Genomic DNA, 17,768 nt, shown 5'->3' with positions numbered 1-17,768 from the left:
TAATAGTAAAAGCTGAAAATGGGATTTCTCCCTCTCTCAGGGTATTTCTGTAGTATTTTTACAGTTTACACAAACATGTAATAGCATCCTGTTTTCATATGCTAACATCATCTTTTTCATTTTGTTTTCTGTTTTTCTCCTCTTCTTTGGTTCTCTTCTTTGTCCATTGTGCCCCACCATCAGGAGTAGATTATCACTCAGCGTGATTGTGTGTATGGTTCTGTACAATGCTGGTTTTCTAATCTTAACAGCTGAAAGCTACAACTGCAGCAGTATGAAATTAACTTAGAAACTCAGGATCCTAATCACTGGGTTTTGTGCTACTTCAGCTGTCTGTGCTTTCAGCCAGCTAAACCAAGACTGCATTACTTGCAGATGTGCAAGTGTGATAGAGCTGATTGATGGGTCAATTCAGGATTCATTCAAAGCTGAGAACCCAGCTGGGAGTTGAAAAGGCAAGAAAACCTTTCTTCCACATATATGCATGGAATATATTGCAGAAGATGAGATCTAACTCTTGAAATGTAAAGGATATATACACAATTTTTCAAAGACATTTAGACATCAAAAATACATGGAAGTTCCTACTGAGATTTCAGAAAAGTGTGTAACTATGTTTGGTGTAGTATTTTCATGGAACTAGGCTCGGGCGACTTACCTGACTAAAAAAACCAAAACCCAGACAACCAACTAGCAATTAAATGCTGTTTCTGACAAAATAATGTGAAATTAACACTGAACAAATGATATATTAATAAATATACAGTCACTTAAGGAACTATATAAACATACATTGAATCCTCCTGGCTTTTAAAAACTGACCAGATCGAATATGTCTTGGTTTCTGCTTCAGTATACTTGCAGTGTTATACTAATGAATGAGAATAGGTCTCTTGGAAAATATCTAAACATTTAACTGCAAACCAAGATTAAAATAGACTATTTAACTAAAATGACCTACAAGGTCATTTAAGTAATGTTTGTATCAATTTTGTTTTAAATAGATCTGCTTTGTGTATGGCACAGTACAGAAGGACAGAACCTGGACAGAGTGCTACACAGGCAAGATGCCTGTGGCACAGTCTGCTGTACACGTGGTTACTCAAATGCTTAAAGATGCTTGTTTTTCTAGGTACCTTTTAGCTTCCATCCCCTTCAGCAATGACAAGTCTGTTCTCATACTATTTTCTTTGGGATCCCTCTAATGAGATACTTTCTGCTACTGGTTTTCATTTGGAAAAAAATTAATATTTTCTCTCATTTACTTCTTTGTATATTAAGAGGTATAAGTCAGAGGGAGCAAAGACGAGCGTAGACTAAAATAGGAGTGCAGTCTTGATCGTCCATTTGTGGCTTGAGAACATCTTCTGGATCACTATAACCAGAATAGATCAATATGACAGACTTAAAATTCTAGGTAATTAGCACCTGCATCTCATAGTTCTTATTATTTGCAGAATGCAGGGAAATTACAGATCATATTGCTGAAATATAATATCTGAATTGCTGCTATAATTTGTACTGGTGTTTCTAAAACTTATTTTGGGGATTTCTAAAAACGAACAGGAAAAAAAGTAGAAGGACTCTGTTTTTTACCTCACAGTATTCCCTTAAAGCACAAGTGATGTAGCCACAGTTTCTCTTCAGTGGCTGTGAGAGCATTTGAACATGTGTCTCCTGCTTCCAAGGTGAATAACTGACCCACAGCAGCGAATTGCAGCTGGACCTGCTAGTGGACCTTTATGGGACCATGCAGAAGATGGGGATAACTGGTGCATTGCAAAGGTTTCATGTTGTTGTGTAATGTGTTGAAAAAGTTGCATCATAGATTACATCAGAGTTCAGATTCTTGTTAATTTGCCCAGTTAGTTTCTTTGTAATTCATAGAACTTCATCCAATTACTGTCATAATGGAAAGAATCTTCCTTCACTGAAATCTTAGAGTATAATTGAGTGCTTTCTGTACATATCAACCTGTAAGGTGTTTTTTTTAATGGTTTTTTTTTTAAATTTATTTTGTGTTTACTGAGTTTTTTGTTATGTTTCTTGTTGGCAGGTTTTTGTTACATAAGGGAGGTGTAATAGTGTAACTGTAATTTTTAGAGTAGAGAGGCTTTAGTTAAACAAGACCACGTTGCAGAATTTTGTAACAGTGCATGGTTTTGCTGATCTACTGGGGGATCTTTGATCTACATACACTTGATTTGATTAGGATCACAGTCTTCAGTTAGAGTTGTCTGTAAATATTTTTGAAGAACTTGGATCATGGGCTGGGGATGCTCAGAATGGCCTAAATGAGGATAATCACAGACAGCTGGCAAAAAAAGGGGATTGCACCCATGCATCATCAGTCGCATTGAATTATGGTAACCTATCTAGATAGAGAAAATGTAATACTTTGTAGTCAAATTTTTAAATGGAAGGAAGAGGAAGTATTTTGAAGTTACTAGTATATACCTTTTACATGCTTATCATGTTCCTAGGTTTATTTTTTTAACTGATACAGTTTTTTTGCTGTTCATAATTTGACACCAGTTTATTGACTGTAGTTTCAAATTAGGAATGAAACATTGGCATTTACATAGGGAAAATTTGGTCATTTTCCTAGCATAAATACCAAGGCTTTCTAAGAAAAAACCTTCACATACTGAAGGATTACGTTCACTTAAGGAGTCAGAATTTTCTTCCACTAGTTATGATTGGAAAATGGATTGATAGTCTTTCTCCCTCTGGAAAAGACTTGTTAAAGCTGAATGATATAACGTTTCTGAAAATAGGGCAAGTCTTGTTAGAATAAATGACAAAAAATGTAGTGAAAGACATATATCATCTGAATAATGTATTTTTGCTTGGAGGCTTACTTATATTTAGTCTATGTGTTATAAATATCACAGTTGTAATTTTTCAGTAGAATAATAACAGCAGTAATTGTTCTGATACACCAGTAACAGAGATTTTGGCATATTCCCCAGCACCCTGTTATAAAATCTAGGTGATGAAATATGAAGATGGAGATTTTTTTTAATGTTGCCTAAGTGGTTTTGATGCTTATTAATTTAATGACATCTGAAAATCTCCAGAATATATAAATTTATTCCCTTATTTTTACATTTTATTTATGACCATTCAAAAATACTTCCTAATTTAATTTTTTTCCTGAAGTTGTGGAGCCTCATGTAAATCCTTGTAGCAGTTTTTTTCAATTTCCATTTTCTTGTCTTACTGACAAGATTAGGTTTGTTTTCTAAGTCGTGTCACCTATCAAGGAAGATGTTTCTCTTCTTATGTGGTTATCTCCTGCTAAGGAATAAACAAAGAAACACCTGCTTGATTATTATTTGACTGAGTCTTTTTACCTGATTCCTTTAGGCCAGAAATGTTCTTACCCTTTACAATTAAAAGCTAATTTAGCTGTGAACCATTATCTGGGAAACAGATAAGATTAAAGAGGATATTTACTTCCTGGCAGTGCAGGGGATTTCTTTATTGTTTCTAGCAATTGTACTAGCAAAGAGTCAGCTGTTACCTTGTATTTTGTTCTGGCATTTCTGGGTGTCTGGAAAGTTGCGTTTTCAATTTTGTATTAAATGAAACTAATTGATGGGTTCCACAGTGTTTAATATTCTTGTTTGAAAATTCTTGGTGAAGCTTAACTTGAATTTTAAAATGGAAAACTTATTAAAGTTGTTTTGAATTATGCCTGCTTAAACCACCCTAAATCATTCTCCTCAACCCTCAGTTTAAATAGTACTTTGTCATCATCTCTCCTTAAACCTTTTAAGCTTTATGTTCGTCATCTCTTCTTTTATAAATGAACTATTTGTTGAACTTAACTGTCTGGATTTCATGAAACTTATGGGGAGCATTTGAATACACATCTGTTTGCCTGCTTAAGCTCTTTAAGCCATATTCAAAAGATGAATTTTAAGAAATTAAATCCTGACCTACAGTCTAAATTATTCAGATTTGTAAAATGCTTTTAGGACACTTAAAACCAGTTAGCTGTCAAAACCACAGGTATTGGTAAAACACGGACAGAAATGGAAGTGGGAATGATCTGTCCTTTCCCTGAAAGAATATTTGCTACATTTTGAATTTTTGAAGAAATACTGTAATGCTTTTCTTCTTAGTACCTGAGCTCCTTGCAAGGGTAATGTTATGTTATTGTTTCTCAAAAGTAGAATCATCATTGTTCTTTCATCTGTTTAATTTGTTGCAGAAAGTATGCTACGTAATGGTGAAGACACACTCCTTGTTGGATTTCCTGGGTTCTTCTCGTTAAGGTGATTTTGAAAATGAAACAACAATTATTTTGCACAGCTGAGCAGTAAAATGACCACTCATTGCATTTTAGTTTCTGTATCACAGAAAACGCACCAGGGCGTAACCAATGGAATTGGTTCAGATTCCACTTTTTGTGTATCTACAGTGCTTTATTAAGTCAATGCCCTTGTTTGAAAATAACTGTATGCATAATTGGACTTGCTAGTAATGAATCCTTTGCAGTTAACTGTGTAAAGTGCAGGGAGAAAGGACTGGAAAGGGTGTGTACGCCCAGGGAAATGCTGGGCCAGTAGAGCTACATGAACCCTTGGTAGAGCAGTTACTTGTGTTTGGTATTCGTGCGTTACAGAAACGTGTTACAGGAAATGTTGCAACTTTCTCCTGACAAAAGCTCTGCAGTTCCAGTGCTGTGAATTCTTCTGGAGGGCAAACCATAATAATAATAATAAAAAAAAGCTGGTTCTTTAGACACCTCAGTTAATTTTTAGGGTAAGAAACTTTAAACAATGGTTGTGGTTCTTGTGAGTTTGAGTGTAACTTACGTTAATATGGTCTGCCCTGCATACTTAGTGTGTTATCCTCTCTAAGCAGGTATTTGTTAGTGCTGGGCAGTGGCATGGTATGTTCTTGAAGGAAGTTTACTGGAGACTAAATTTTCTCAGAAAGGTCATAACTAGGGAGAGGTGAAAGACCTTGCAAACTGAGTACTCAGAAGTTGGTGTTAATAAGCTTACACTTAAGCGGTGAGCATTAGGGATAATAATGTTTGTGAACCTCGTGGCCCCTTGTGAGTTTGAGCCGTTTCCAGCGGCTCTCTTCAGGCCTTGCGTGAAGGGTGGTTGCCATCTTGTTGTGGAAAAATGTGGTAGGGCAAAATTTGCAAATTTGATGTGCGTGTTTTTGACAGTGTGTGGATAAAATACACCCAGAACTGAAGGCAGTTTTGCCACAGCAGCATGACACTGTGCCTCTGCTGACTGTGTCTGCTCAGGAGAAGCTCTGCCTGGCCGGAGTAGGCCAGGGCACGCATACACTGCCTGGGCCAGCAGCTGGTGCAGTGTCCTGCTGGTGCATTGGCTCATCTAAAATCACCCATGTGTCTGACATTCGACAGGACTAAAGCTTCCAGGTTGTCTGGGCATTTGTGTGAAGGTTTTGGCCTTCATTTTCAAGTGCAGACTCCTGACCTTGGTGAAGGTACTGGTGCTCAGTGCCAAGGGTCTGCGTTGGGTGCCTGAGTGCTGGCCTCCTCCCACAGCTCCCTGACCCTCTCCTGTGGGAAAACAGTGGCCATACTCATGGCTTTCATTGTGTCTGTGGTTCAATGGTTAATACAATTATGCAGGACATGAGGAGTCTCGGGTTCTACTCTTGCCCCTTTTTGAAAAGGATAAACCCCTGTTTCTGCCATCCCTGTAAAGTGTTGCAACTGTGAAGCGGCTCTCTCCTCTCCCATTGCAGCCATTTTGTAGAGGTGTGGGAAGAAAGTGTCCAAATCCTTTCAGGTGGAGAGAAGGAGACCTATATTTCCCGTATTAAAGTGGAAAAAACAAGGGTGTATGGCATTACAGTATTGCTAGAAAACAGAGCAGCGGTCATCTCTATTTCAGATGGCATTGGATGTGCATTTTTCAGAGAAAGGTGAGGAGACCCATGTGAGGTGAGACCAACACCTGAGGCCAGGTCCTGGCTGGTTTAGGCTTTGGTTAGGCATTGACTGACTTTGCCCTGTTGATGTCTCACAGCAGAATTTTAGTCACAAATGGAACTTTAATATATATATAAAAAAAGGGGGGACACATGATGACTCTAGGCCTTGGTGGCTGCTGATGTGTCTGGATTGTTATCTGTTTGTATGTTTGTGTGTGTGGGTTTTTTTTTAAAGCTTAAGACTTGCTTTGAATTTATCTAAATTTTGATTGTGAGTACAAGATTCCCTTTCTGAGTCTATCTTCCTTAGTCTTTTCTACTAGGTTTCATTTTTTAATGACTGAGTAATAATATCCAAAACGTGTGCTGCTGAGCTTAAAAAATAAAGTGGTTGCATTTGTCCTGAGTAGTTTGCTATTGCCAACATCTGTCATCTTTGTGATATAATTATTGCAGTTGTATTCTGAAAAAGGTACGTGCCTTGTTTTATTGAGAGCACTAACTAGGTTTTCTTTTTTCTTTCTAATAACATGTACATCAAAATGCTTTCTTGGTTTGGTCATGCCCTTTCAAATTAAGTGAAAAGCGGAGGGATAGGATATTAAATGAAAAAAAAGAAGTTTTAACGTAAGCTTATAGCATGTTTTAATTGTTTGTAGAACATTACATGGGCTTTATTCTCAGCACCATACCTATGTATGTGTATTTCCTACCAATATTTGCCCCATGTAAGTAGAAGTTTAATTATTAATTTCTTGCTTCTCAGTTGTTTTTCTAACCAAAACATTTAATATAAAAGACTTACTCTCAATTTGCATAAAATAAATGTAAAAACCTGGGAAGAATCTTTACCTAGTACAGGGAGAACAGATAACTTGTGCAAATAAAATCAGATTTTTGCCATTTTGTTGTGTTGTTAATAACAACATCAATTGCTTCCTACAATCTGAATATGTAAAATGCCCTGTGACAGCACATTGTCTGTGGGCTTTGAAATGATACTTTCTTTGTCAGAGGGCCAGTTCCTTTGGTATGTATTTCCTCTGTCACCTGAGGCTGTTTTTCCAACACGTACCACATGTGATTTTTTTTCTGCTTTCTGAATAATCAGCTTTTCCTTTTGCTCATTAAGCATAAAAATACAGCCAAGGTATTAACACAATACAAGGTATTAACAGTGACCAGTCTCTACCAAATACTAAGTTCTTTCTATTACCTAATTAATGTACTTTAATTAGTTCACTACATTTAACGAACGTATTATGTAAAACTCAACATTTTCTACCTTCAGGATAACCATGACATTCAATCTCATGTGTCAGACTGGACTGTATGAATAATTAATGCAGTCTGTATTTATTAATGTAGTGTACGGACTAGCTTGACATACTGGGTGGAGGGGTGGTGCTCTACGTGGGGGGTCAGGCAGTAGTGTGCTGGGAAAGGAGCTGGAGGAGCACCCTGGGAGGGCTGGCCTGTGGGGAAAAGAAAGGGTGACCCTGAACAGAAATGGGGACCCTGCTGATGCCAGGTGTCCTTGACCCTGTCCAAGGTCCTGCACTGGGACGAAGCAAAATAAATCCCTGACTTCTGCTTTTTGTGCCTTTCACCTCCTTTCATTGCTTTGCTGGTAGCACTGGTTCAAATCAGAAGTGCATAATAACAATAGCAACAGTAATAGTTCATTTAAAACACAGTAATGTATTTCTTTAAAAAAACCCTGCACTTGAGCTATTAAAATCAGGAGAATAACTGTTGAATACTTATTTTTTAAGCTGCTTGAAAAATGAATTTTAAAAAGAACCTGCTATTTTAATACTTCTGCCTGAACTTCTGTATGTCTTGGGGTATGAGAAATAAAATCATTTGTGAGAGTAAGTATGAAACTGCAGAAAAGGTTGAGTTGAATGGAAATAGATCTTTCTCTTGTCATGTCAATGTATTTTCTGTTTTCTCTGACCAGAATGGCCTTTTGTGCTTGGTAACATATGAGAATTTTTGGCTTTCTGAACATCTGAGAGGCTGGTGGTCAGCCTTTGGCATTGCCCTGTGCACTATTTGTGTGGACTGCCCACTGCTACAAAGTATCCTGTATGATGGCGACACATGAAAATGTCTCTACAAAGCTTGAAATTGTCTAGAACTTCTTTTTAGAAGACCCAAGGTACTTTTCTGGTACCAAAAGTGGTAGACGGTATAAATTTCCATGTGGGCAGAATGCCATCTAGCTATTAACACCAGTGACTGTAAGGCTTTGCTCCAAGGTCATACTGACAACCTAGAAAATAGGCTTAGACTTTGGAATATCAAGTTGGTAGAGGGGCTTGAGAGCATAAGCAAGGGAGAGCAATGCATTTTCTGGAAATAGATTATGATGGTGCTAGGAGTGAGACATTCAGGTTTTTACTTACAATGCATTTTTAGGCATTGTAGCCTTGGGAGACGTAATGAGGTGAGTACATGGAACATCTGACTGAACAGAGAGTTAATTTCTTCTGGTCAGACTAATTCTGTTTCTCCTAATGGTGAACATGTTTTTTGGTTTTTAAGGTGAGAAAGAGGCAACAGGCCCAGATACAACACTACCTTAAATTCAAGCTCTGGTTTGGTTTCCCTAGTCACCTTTCTCTCTTCCTTGTCAAGTGAATGAGTGGTTTCTGATGAGTTAGAACAGACTAGATATAAGTCTATAGTCTATTGACTGCTGGAGGCTAAGTGAAGTAGGAAAGTATTTTTAAAAAAATGAAACATGTATGAGAATTTTTATGATATGGTCTGAACTGCTTTTCTTGGCTCAGAATGCAAATTACTGTCTTTACATTAGCATGAACTATTTCTATTGCATTTATTTTAAATACTTCTGCTATCAAGTGCGAGTTTTGTAATCTTTTGTTGCCAATTACTTTCTTGAATGAGTTATTTATAGGAATTCATTTTATAGCTGTGGTATTTGAAACAATTTGAGGTAAACTGGCTTTGCGTGAGTTGTGTGAGTAAGAATTGTAATAATGAGGAAGAATTTATGAAATAATAGATGTCTTTCATCACTTTGCTACCAGGTGGGTTCTGGCTGCCATATATTTGTTTTCAAAATAATTTTGTTTTCTTTGTAGGGTAGGGAGGAGGCTGAAATTGAGACTTACATTGTTCCTGGCCAGCAATTGGAAAATACTGTTGATAGTTGAAATGTTCAAAACTTTTACCAGTAGTGTGTGTCAGGTACCATATTTGAATGATTCTTTTCATGATTCTCCTTTTACATACTATTCTCCTTTGAGTTTGCACACAACGGTGAGCATGTTAAACTGCAGAACTTATTCTTAAAAACAAAAATTGGGTTGGTGACTTGATGAGGAATCATTATGTAGAAGTACTGTATAGGGATTTGAGAATAATTAGACGATTGAAATAACACAGGTGATCTTGGATTATATCTGAGGTGAAATTTGTAGTGTCATATATTATCTTGAAAGGCAGTCAAAAACTTGAAAAACAGATTTGGGAGAAGCTAACAAAAATATTATTCCTTACATGTCCTTAATGAAGTTAGAATTCCAGTTATTTAAAATTAACTCAAATCTTCATGTGTGTTTTTGTATCTTCTGCTTCACTTCTGAAAACCCTGACTTCTAGTAATTTATTTGAAATCTCTTCAAATTAATGGGTGTGTCCTTTAACATTTCATTACCTTTTGTTCTGATGTAATAAAAGTAGAAAAAAATCCAAAACTTGGAGGTCATCTGTTAGAATTCAAACAATTTATATAAAACAAGCTAGAAAATTACAATATTAAATGCTACTGTGACTAATGTCTTCATGATATTGTTATCTTGTTACAAAATTGCAAACTGCAGGCAGTTACAATTTGCATTAGTTCTCTAAGAGCTTTTTCATAGTAAACTGCATTTATTATTTTTACCTAAAAGACTTTATACCTTAAGCCAATCCAAGTACCAAATAATTTAGATTTATCTGGGTTGGTGGTGTTACAGTGTTGTGGTCCCATATTCATGTAAGTTATGTTTTAAGATTTACGTTGTCTGATACATAGGACTTTTTCACTTAGCCTTGGGTTTCCCTCCAAACTCATCTGCTTTTTTTTTTTTTTTTTTTTCTCACCAACTTGGAAAACAGTTTAAGCTCTCTTTAAGAGAGCAGGAGGGCCTGAAACGGCCATGCTAGTGATGGCTACACTGATGGTCACTGGAGGCAGATGAGAATAGGAAAAAAATTGTCTAATTCAGGAATCTTGTCTGCCATTGTCACTTTCTGGGGAGGTGGTCCCATCACTGTTTTTCTCCCTCTCCAAGGTAGAGGAAAAAGAAAAGGTGAAATTAGCTGCTGCTGAATTTCTCTTTCAGGACAAAAGAGGAGGTTTATTATTCTGGATATATTTAGCTGTGATAGATCTGATCATTTAGGTTTTAGACTGTCAAACAGTAGCTACATTTTGTGCGTAATGCACACAAAATCTGTCAGGCAGTCCAAGTTCATGCCATAGTTTAGGTTGATAAATGATTTACTTTCCTTGTGTGTGTATGTATATATGGTATATATATATCTCTAAGAGAGAGTGACTATGAAGAATCATGGAAATAAAAGTCTTTGCACCTTTGGCACAAAAACCCCTCCAAAACAAAAGGTAACAGTTACACAGCACCACAATGAATAGTTTTATTTAAGGGTAAAGAGTCTTTACAATGGAGCTATTCCAGAAGACCTGCTATTGCACTTCAGGTATGATAATTTCACTCTGGTGTTTGCAATGTTCTCTTTACTTAAAGTAAATAGAACTTTACTTAAATAGAACTAGTATTCACAAGAATTGACTATATTTTTTAAAATCTGTTTATCATTATAAGACAAGCATATACAAAAACACCAAACCCCTTTCAAAACCAGGAAAGTCCCTATGACTGGAATGTATTTAAGCATTACATTTATTTCATTTCAGTGTTCTTTTATCTTTCTTTGGTCTTTACACTTTTACTCTTTCACGAGTGTCTTGTACTGAAGTAGTTAGGTGAAAGGCAGTTTCAATATGAAAGAAGGCAGTGTCTGAGTTTCGAAGGTCTTGCAGGAGACTCTGTATGTTCCAATGGGCATTTTGTCCCAGTTTTCTATCTTTGAACCATCATTAGCTTTTTTTTTTTCTTGAGATCTTAATATTTTTATCTATGTCCTTGCATTATTGGGTGTCAAATTGTGTTTTATATATATATATATATATATATATATATATGCCAAAGAAATTTTTAAAGCATTTTGAATTGTTCTAGGAAATGATACCTCTTCCCCATTTTTATCCATGAATATCTGTGGATTTGTCTAGTTTATATAGTTCATATCTCCAATTTTATAATTTAATCCAGAGCAGCTTTGGGGCCTGTTCTTGGTTTGGGGGGGGACTTTTTTTCTTCTCTCCTTTCTGTGTTCTTCCTACATCAACCAGAGGGGGGCTGTCCTCAACTCAGTGCCTGTTCAGGCTGTGGATGCCTGACCTTGCACGGTCATAAATAAAAAAATCTAGCTTTTAGTGAAATGTGTGCTGCTTGAATAGCTTTTCTGTGTCCCTTCCCAGAGGAAGGATGACAAGACAGAGCTGGTGCAGTTAATCTTAGCCTGTTTTCTCTCCATGTGCACCATTTTGTTAACTTTGCAAGAAAGCAAATGTTTGTTTCAGAGCTCACATTTCATAATTGATTTTGGAATCAAGTAATTGATAATTTTATTTATTATTTATATTTGGAGCTGTAGGGGTGGTAAAAATGTAATATACCAGACAGATTACTATCTAATTTTATGTGATAAGTTGTGTTTGTAAAGCACTTTGTACTATCTTGCTTTCTTCCCATCATATGGTTTTTGTAAAGACTGCTAACCTGATCCTAAGTTATATTCTTTTAACAGCTCTTTTTTCCCTCCATTTCCTCCCTTCAGAGCAGTGGCTTTCCCTCCCAACCACTGAAATTCTTATCCCACATTACAGACTCCAAAGGGTAATAGGACCAATGTCAGGTTTGTGCTCTGATGCATACAAACCCACTTGTTATACATGACTGAAATAAGCAGGTAAAACAGCCTGGAAAATATTGGGGTAGTTTTCCTTTTGGATGAGTTTTGACTGAGTAATGTTGGCTGAAACTGATTTTTATTTATTGTAATTTTCATTCAGAATCAGTATATTTTATAGCAAATAATAAATTTTTAAGTGTAGGTGTAGATGGAATTTAAAAATATCTGTATTTGTATCTATCTATCTTACCTGTCTGTATTATATTCATGAAAATAAAACTTTCAGAGGACCATGATGCACAAATGATATGCAAATCAGCTGGTATCTGGGGGTTCGCAAAGTTATTCAGATGTTCTGCCTGCTTAGAAGTATAGGTAAACTAACGAGGAGTGTACAGCTGAGTTTGTATTCAAAGTAACAGTATGCCAATATTTTTATATACAGTGAAGAAACTTGCCTGAACCTGTCTTCTGCCTTTTTTTTCCCTTGTTTGAATTGAAGTAGAGTTTTGTCTGATTTAGAGCTAGTTCTGAATATGTTGTAATTGGACATAATCTTTTTAGAGTTCTTCCTTTAAGAAAAATGGCTGGGTTCTCTGCTCACAATGGATGTATCCGTGTCGAAGCTCAGCAATGTGTCAGGGTAATTCTCTACAGCTCTACACAGATTGAAAAGATTATTGAAGAATGCACAGGCACTTTTTTGTGCTAAGTCTGAAATAGAAGGGTCTAAATCCCCAGTGGGTAGAAGTTATATAATCTGGTGATGCTATGCTGATTTATGCCTCTTGAGAGTTTGCCTGCAGCAGAAGCTGGAGGTGATGAGAAGAGATTGGATGAGAGAAAGACCATCCAGGAAAAATTCATCAAATTTGTCATTCTTGAAAGGACCATCATAACATATGGTAAGGCATATCATTTACCTCAGGCTCGGAGGAAAACGATTTCTGCTAGGAGAATATTAATTTTATTTCTTACAGGATCAGCTGACAGGGTAGGCTTTCTCCTGGCTGGTCTTCCCCTTCTGTTTTCTCTAAAAGGAAGGATGGAAGCTTGGAAATGTCTTATCTGTAGCAGACAAGCAAGCTGGCATTTTGCCATCATTTTCTGCTAGCAGGGAGGATAATGGTAATTATATGTCAAAATGTAACATTTCTCTTCTTTGAAAGGGAACTTTTTAATGCAAAATATTTAGAAAAGTCAGCTGTATTCTGAGGCGGGTAAGAAGCTAGGATTAGTGAACTGTCAAGTTTTTCTTAAGAAAAGGGAGTTTTTCTTCCCCTTCAGGGCCAAGGGAGAGGTGAAAAGGATGGAAAGAAAGAAAGGTATGAGGTGTGCAATATAACTAGGCTGCAACTTTAGTATTGTGTAATATTTGGGAGATCCTTCGGTAGCAGCATCGGCTGTCCTGCTGTTCCTTCTGTGTTAAGGCTGGTAGCACTTGCTTTGCTGCAGTATTCCAGCATTTTTGATTAAATTGATAATTCTTTTTTTATTAGGAAAATAAATTTATGTTGTGCTGTACAACATGGAGTCCAAATTCCATCATCACCTTTTTGAGGAAGGGAAAATGTTTTCCTACAATCATGTGTCCCTGATGGTTGCAAGTTAAGCTCTTAGTTAGCCATGTCCTTAGTCAGTTCATGAAAGGAGGAAGGTTTTCCCAGCCCATGGCACTAGTTACAGTACTGTTGAGATGCTTAAAAAGATAGAAAGCTTTGCTTTCTTTGAAGTCAGAAAAGGAAGGCATCGTCATTTTAAATATAACTATTTCACCTTCTGGACACACATCTAAAATTTATCATTTCAGTCTGATTTTACCTTTTCTAGAATACATGATTTAGATAAGTACAGTTTTGCTAAAAAAAAAAAAATAAATGTACAATTTCAAACTTTGAGGAGATATTGTACTCTTCTGTACTTTTCCAAGAACAAACATAAGCAACCATTTCTTACGTGCTCTGTAAGTGTAGGATTGTTCCTCAACAGTCTGAGAGAAAGGAGATGTCTGCCTTCTCCTACATTATCTTCTGGGAAATGGATTGCCAGATTTTTGAAGGTAAAATACTGGATAGAAATCTTCCTTTCTTTACATTGTTTTAAAACTGTTTATTATGCATTTATTCTGATTTGTTGGCAACATGTGGTGCGGTGATCTGAATTGTCAGGGCCCAGCCTGAGGTACAAGCTTGAGTTTTAGTGCTAGGATACAGCAACACTGACAGTAGGGTATTTGGAAAGGTGGGTTTTGATACAGCTACATTAACCGTTAGGCAGAATTGGAACCAAGTAGTTGATTTGCAAATTTTGACTATGCAGCCATTGCTCATGTCTGCCTCTGCTCATTTCCTATTGTGTTTTATAAATGTTTTGAGTTTCCTTTAACTACAGTCATGGTTATCCACAGATGAGCTGATTAGACTTACGTAACGCCTGTTGAAATAATCACAAAAGGAGTCTTTGAACAGTATCTCATTTGAGAGAATGTAGTATGTCCATAAATTATAACAAGTTTTTGCTGAATTAATAAATTTAAACTTCTGTTTTTTGAACGGTTTCCCTTTTTGTCTAGAGAAGGGTATTTACACTTAGTAACAACCCCCCACCCCCCTGCCTCTTCAATGATTTCATGGGAGAATTAAATAAAAGATATGTATGTAGACTACAGAAAGGTAATAGAAACAGTCCTGTCATTAGGATTAAAGGAGAGTGGGCTATCGTTAATTACTTTTGAGCTTATTCCACTCAAGTACAAATATATTTTTTAATCTGTGTTGATCTGAGCAATCAGCTGAAACTGATGAATTATTCTGGTTAAGTTGCTGAGCTATTTATATTGTTAATATTGTTCTATGTATTGAGACAAAAGCTTAGTGTCTTCAGAATAGGAGAAACCAATGATTATAGAGTTGGGTTTTTTTGCTTTTTTTTTTTTTTTGATTCAGAGTTCTAAACTTATTTCCAATCACTGTTGAGCCCCAGGGCAATGTCCTGGTTTTCCTTGGGTCCTGCTTTTGGTACCAGTTTTGCAGTACCTTAAGTTTCTGCTTTTTTCCTCTTCACTTTCCTATATTTTTACAATTGTCTCATGTAGAAATATAGGAGTGAAAGGCACACTGTTGGTCTTTGAGGTTGATTTCCTGCTCTTGCAAATCTTCAACCTCTGATAATTAAAACACTCCAAACATTAATGACTACTTAGCATGGATTTCTGCCTGTTCCAGAATTGTTCTTTTACTTGAATATTTTTTCTTTTTCCTTGGCAATTCTGTTTTGATATGTACACAGATCTCCTCCTTAGTCTTTTGTTTGTTAAGCTAAACAAAGTAGATGTTTTCAGTTCCATCTCAAAATTTCCCTGACCATTGTAGAAACCTTTATCTCTTGCAGTTTGAATTCCTTTTTTAGGTGTAGATGATCAGAATCAAGAACAATAAGATGTTAACAGAGCTTCATGTTACTGCATTAATGGTAATGTCTATGTGCTAGAGGCATCTTCCCTGATAATTTTAAAATTTAATTTCCATTTCCATAGGGACATCATGTTAGTAGCTCATAATTACTCTGATCAGCTTTGTCCCCACAGTTTCATCTATTGTAATTTTCACCTGCTGAGCTCTCAATTCTTACCAGAAACTTCATAATCTATAAGTTCACATCTTTGCATTTTGCATTATTTTACGCCAGTTTTATTCTTGTGCTCCTAAAGGTAATCCATGTCTTCCTGGTGATGTTTCATTCCTTATATATTAGCAGTGCTTTCCAATATCAGAATTTTTTAAACAAATCCAAACTGTGATTTTTGGTATCATTCATACTACTTATGCTCTGGTCATTAATAATAATATATAGCAACACTGCCCCCCCCCCCCCCCCCCCCCCCAAAAAAAAAAAAAAAAAAAAAAAAAAAAGTGCTGCTGAAGACTATGCGTTAGTATTGTTCTTTCAGCTCTTCTGGTATAGTGCAACATCACCTCACCTTACTTTTACAGTCTGCAATATCTTTCAGTGATGTCAAATGTTCTCTATCATGATCATTAGTACTAGCAAACATGACTTTATTTTAAAAAGTTGAGTGACAGAGCTTCTGTTGTTTGCTCACTGACTGCTTAGGTCATGTCTTTTGGATATGAAGTGTGTGATAGATTCAAAGTGACCATTATTTAACCTTGCATAATCTACAGGAACTCTGAATTTGCTTTTGTCTTTTTTTATTCTTTCTTTTTTCCAAGAAAAATAAAATAAAAGCAAACTATATTTGTGAATAATGCTTTTGTACGGTATAAAGTAATACTTGTTGATATTCTAAAGGAATGGATTACCAGATTTTTGCTTTAACATCTGTCAGAATAAATATCTATACTTTATAAAATAGTATTGTATTTATGCCCTCTCTCTGTTTTAAAGTTGCTAATGAAATGTTAAAATTTTCAGTTTTTCAAAATAGTAATTGTATTGCCATGAGGAAAAATGTGGAATAACTTCTGGGAAAAGATTCCACTAGCTGGGACAATATGCGTGAAGAAATACCTGTATATTTCTGAGGGCATTTAGAATTTGTACTGAGATCTTAACCTAACTCAGGAAAATAGTCTCCTGTTTTGTCTTTTGCTAGCTCTTGAATTCTTCAAATGTCCAGCTGGGGGAGAGGTTATGTACTCTTTGTGAGCAGAAGCTGTTAAGTGATGTTTCTGACAGCTGTGGTTATAGCTCCTAGCTTTTTGTTTTTCACTGTGAGTGGAGATCATCATGTAGTACAAGATTTGCAGAGAGAAAGCCTACATAATATTTATGAAAGGTGGCTTGACAACATACATTTTTTATTTGATCACTTACTGTTTTGCTGGCCTTCATATCCTAGCTAGGTGGCTTGTGAGGACTTGGAAGTGGTTGACAGCAATTTATAGATGCAAGGTTGTATCCCCTTACATAATTTTTAATAGCTACTTCTCAGAATATAGTTTGCAGAACTGAGTGTTTGCATAGGTGTAAAAAACAATATTTGGTGTTGATGTATTATTATTATTATTTTTTAAGTTACCTTTGGAAATAAAAATACTACCTTGTAGATACTCCTATTTCATACTGATGCAGAGAAAGCTGTTTTCCCCTTCTTTTACTGCTGAATCACCTGTCTATTTTTGACGAGTCTTTTGTCTCCTTATGTGTGTGTATTTTTATCCTGTGCACAGAGATATAGTAATATTTGCTAGGTTGAAAATTCTTAAGTTATTCTGGAAAAACTTCAAAAGTGGCAGCTTTCAAGATCACTCACAATGTTCAAAGCGGCCCCCTGACTGCCACTATCAGCAGCAGTAAAAAGACAGTGTCAGGTTGTTGGCCCTCGAGATTAACTCTCTTGGAGAATATAAAAAGGGGTGTCAGGTCTGGCCTGATCTGGTTTCCTAGTGCACTTCAAGGCCTGCTAGGCCTTCAGTGACTGGCCTCTGCTAGCCAGACGCACCACTGGAGACCATGTATGAATGTGTGGCTGAGTTCCCTTTCCTTGTAGATGTAGTGTCCTTACGTTGAGGCAGTTGCACTGTAGAAAGTGAATCAGTCAAAAATTGATAGCAGTTTCTCTCTCTAAAGGGAAATATGTGGTATTCATTGGTGAGGCCAGTTTGCTTTTATCAGTGCCATAATGTGAACAACTATAAGCCAAATTTGATTAAGTTACTCAAAAAAGCAATTACTACAACTGTATAATAATAATGTTAAACTGACAGAATAGGATCTGGGTGAATTAATTTAGAACTGTTTACATCTAGTTTCAGCTTCTGCTTATATTTCAAAGTAAAGAAGGACGTCCAAATTCA

At 36.3% G+C, this 17,768-nt stretch overlaps 1 protein-coding gene across 2 annotated transcripts in view; it reads left to right on the top strand.

Annotated features, from left to right (window-relative positions):
• Positions 1 to 17,768, top strand: part of SLC4A10 (solute carrier family 4 member 10) — a 161,989-nt gene that overhangs the window by 16,136 nt on the left and 128,085 nt on the right. The window lies entirely within an intron of this gene.

This window comes from Falco peregrinus, chromosome 8 (assembly GCF_023634155.1).
Source record: "Falco peregrinus isolate bFalPer1 chromosome 8, bFalPer1.pri, whole genome shotgun sequence".
Classification (NCBI taxonomy): domain Eukaryota; kingdom Metazoa; phylum Chordata; class Aves; order Falconiformes; family Falconidae; genus Falco; species Falco peregrinus.
This window is presented reverse-complemented; position numbering and strand designations above follow the sequence as displayed.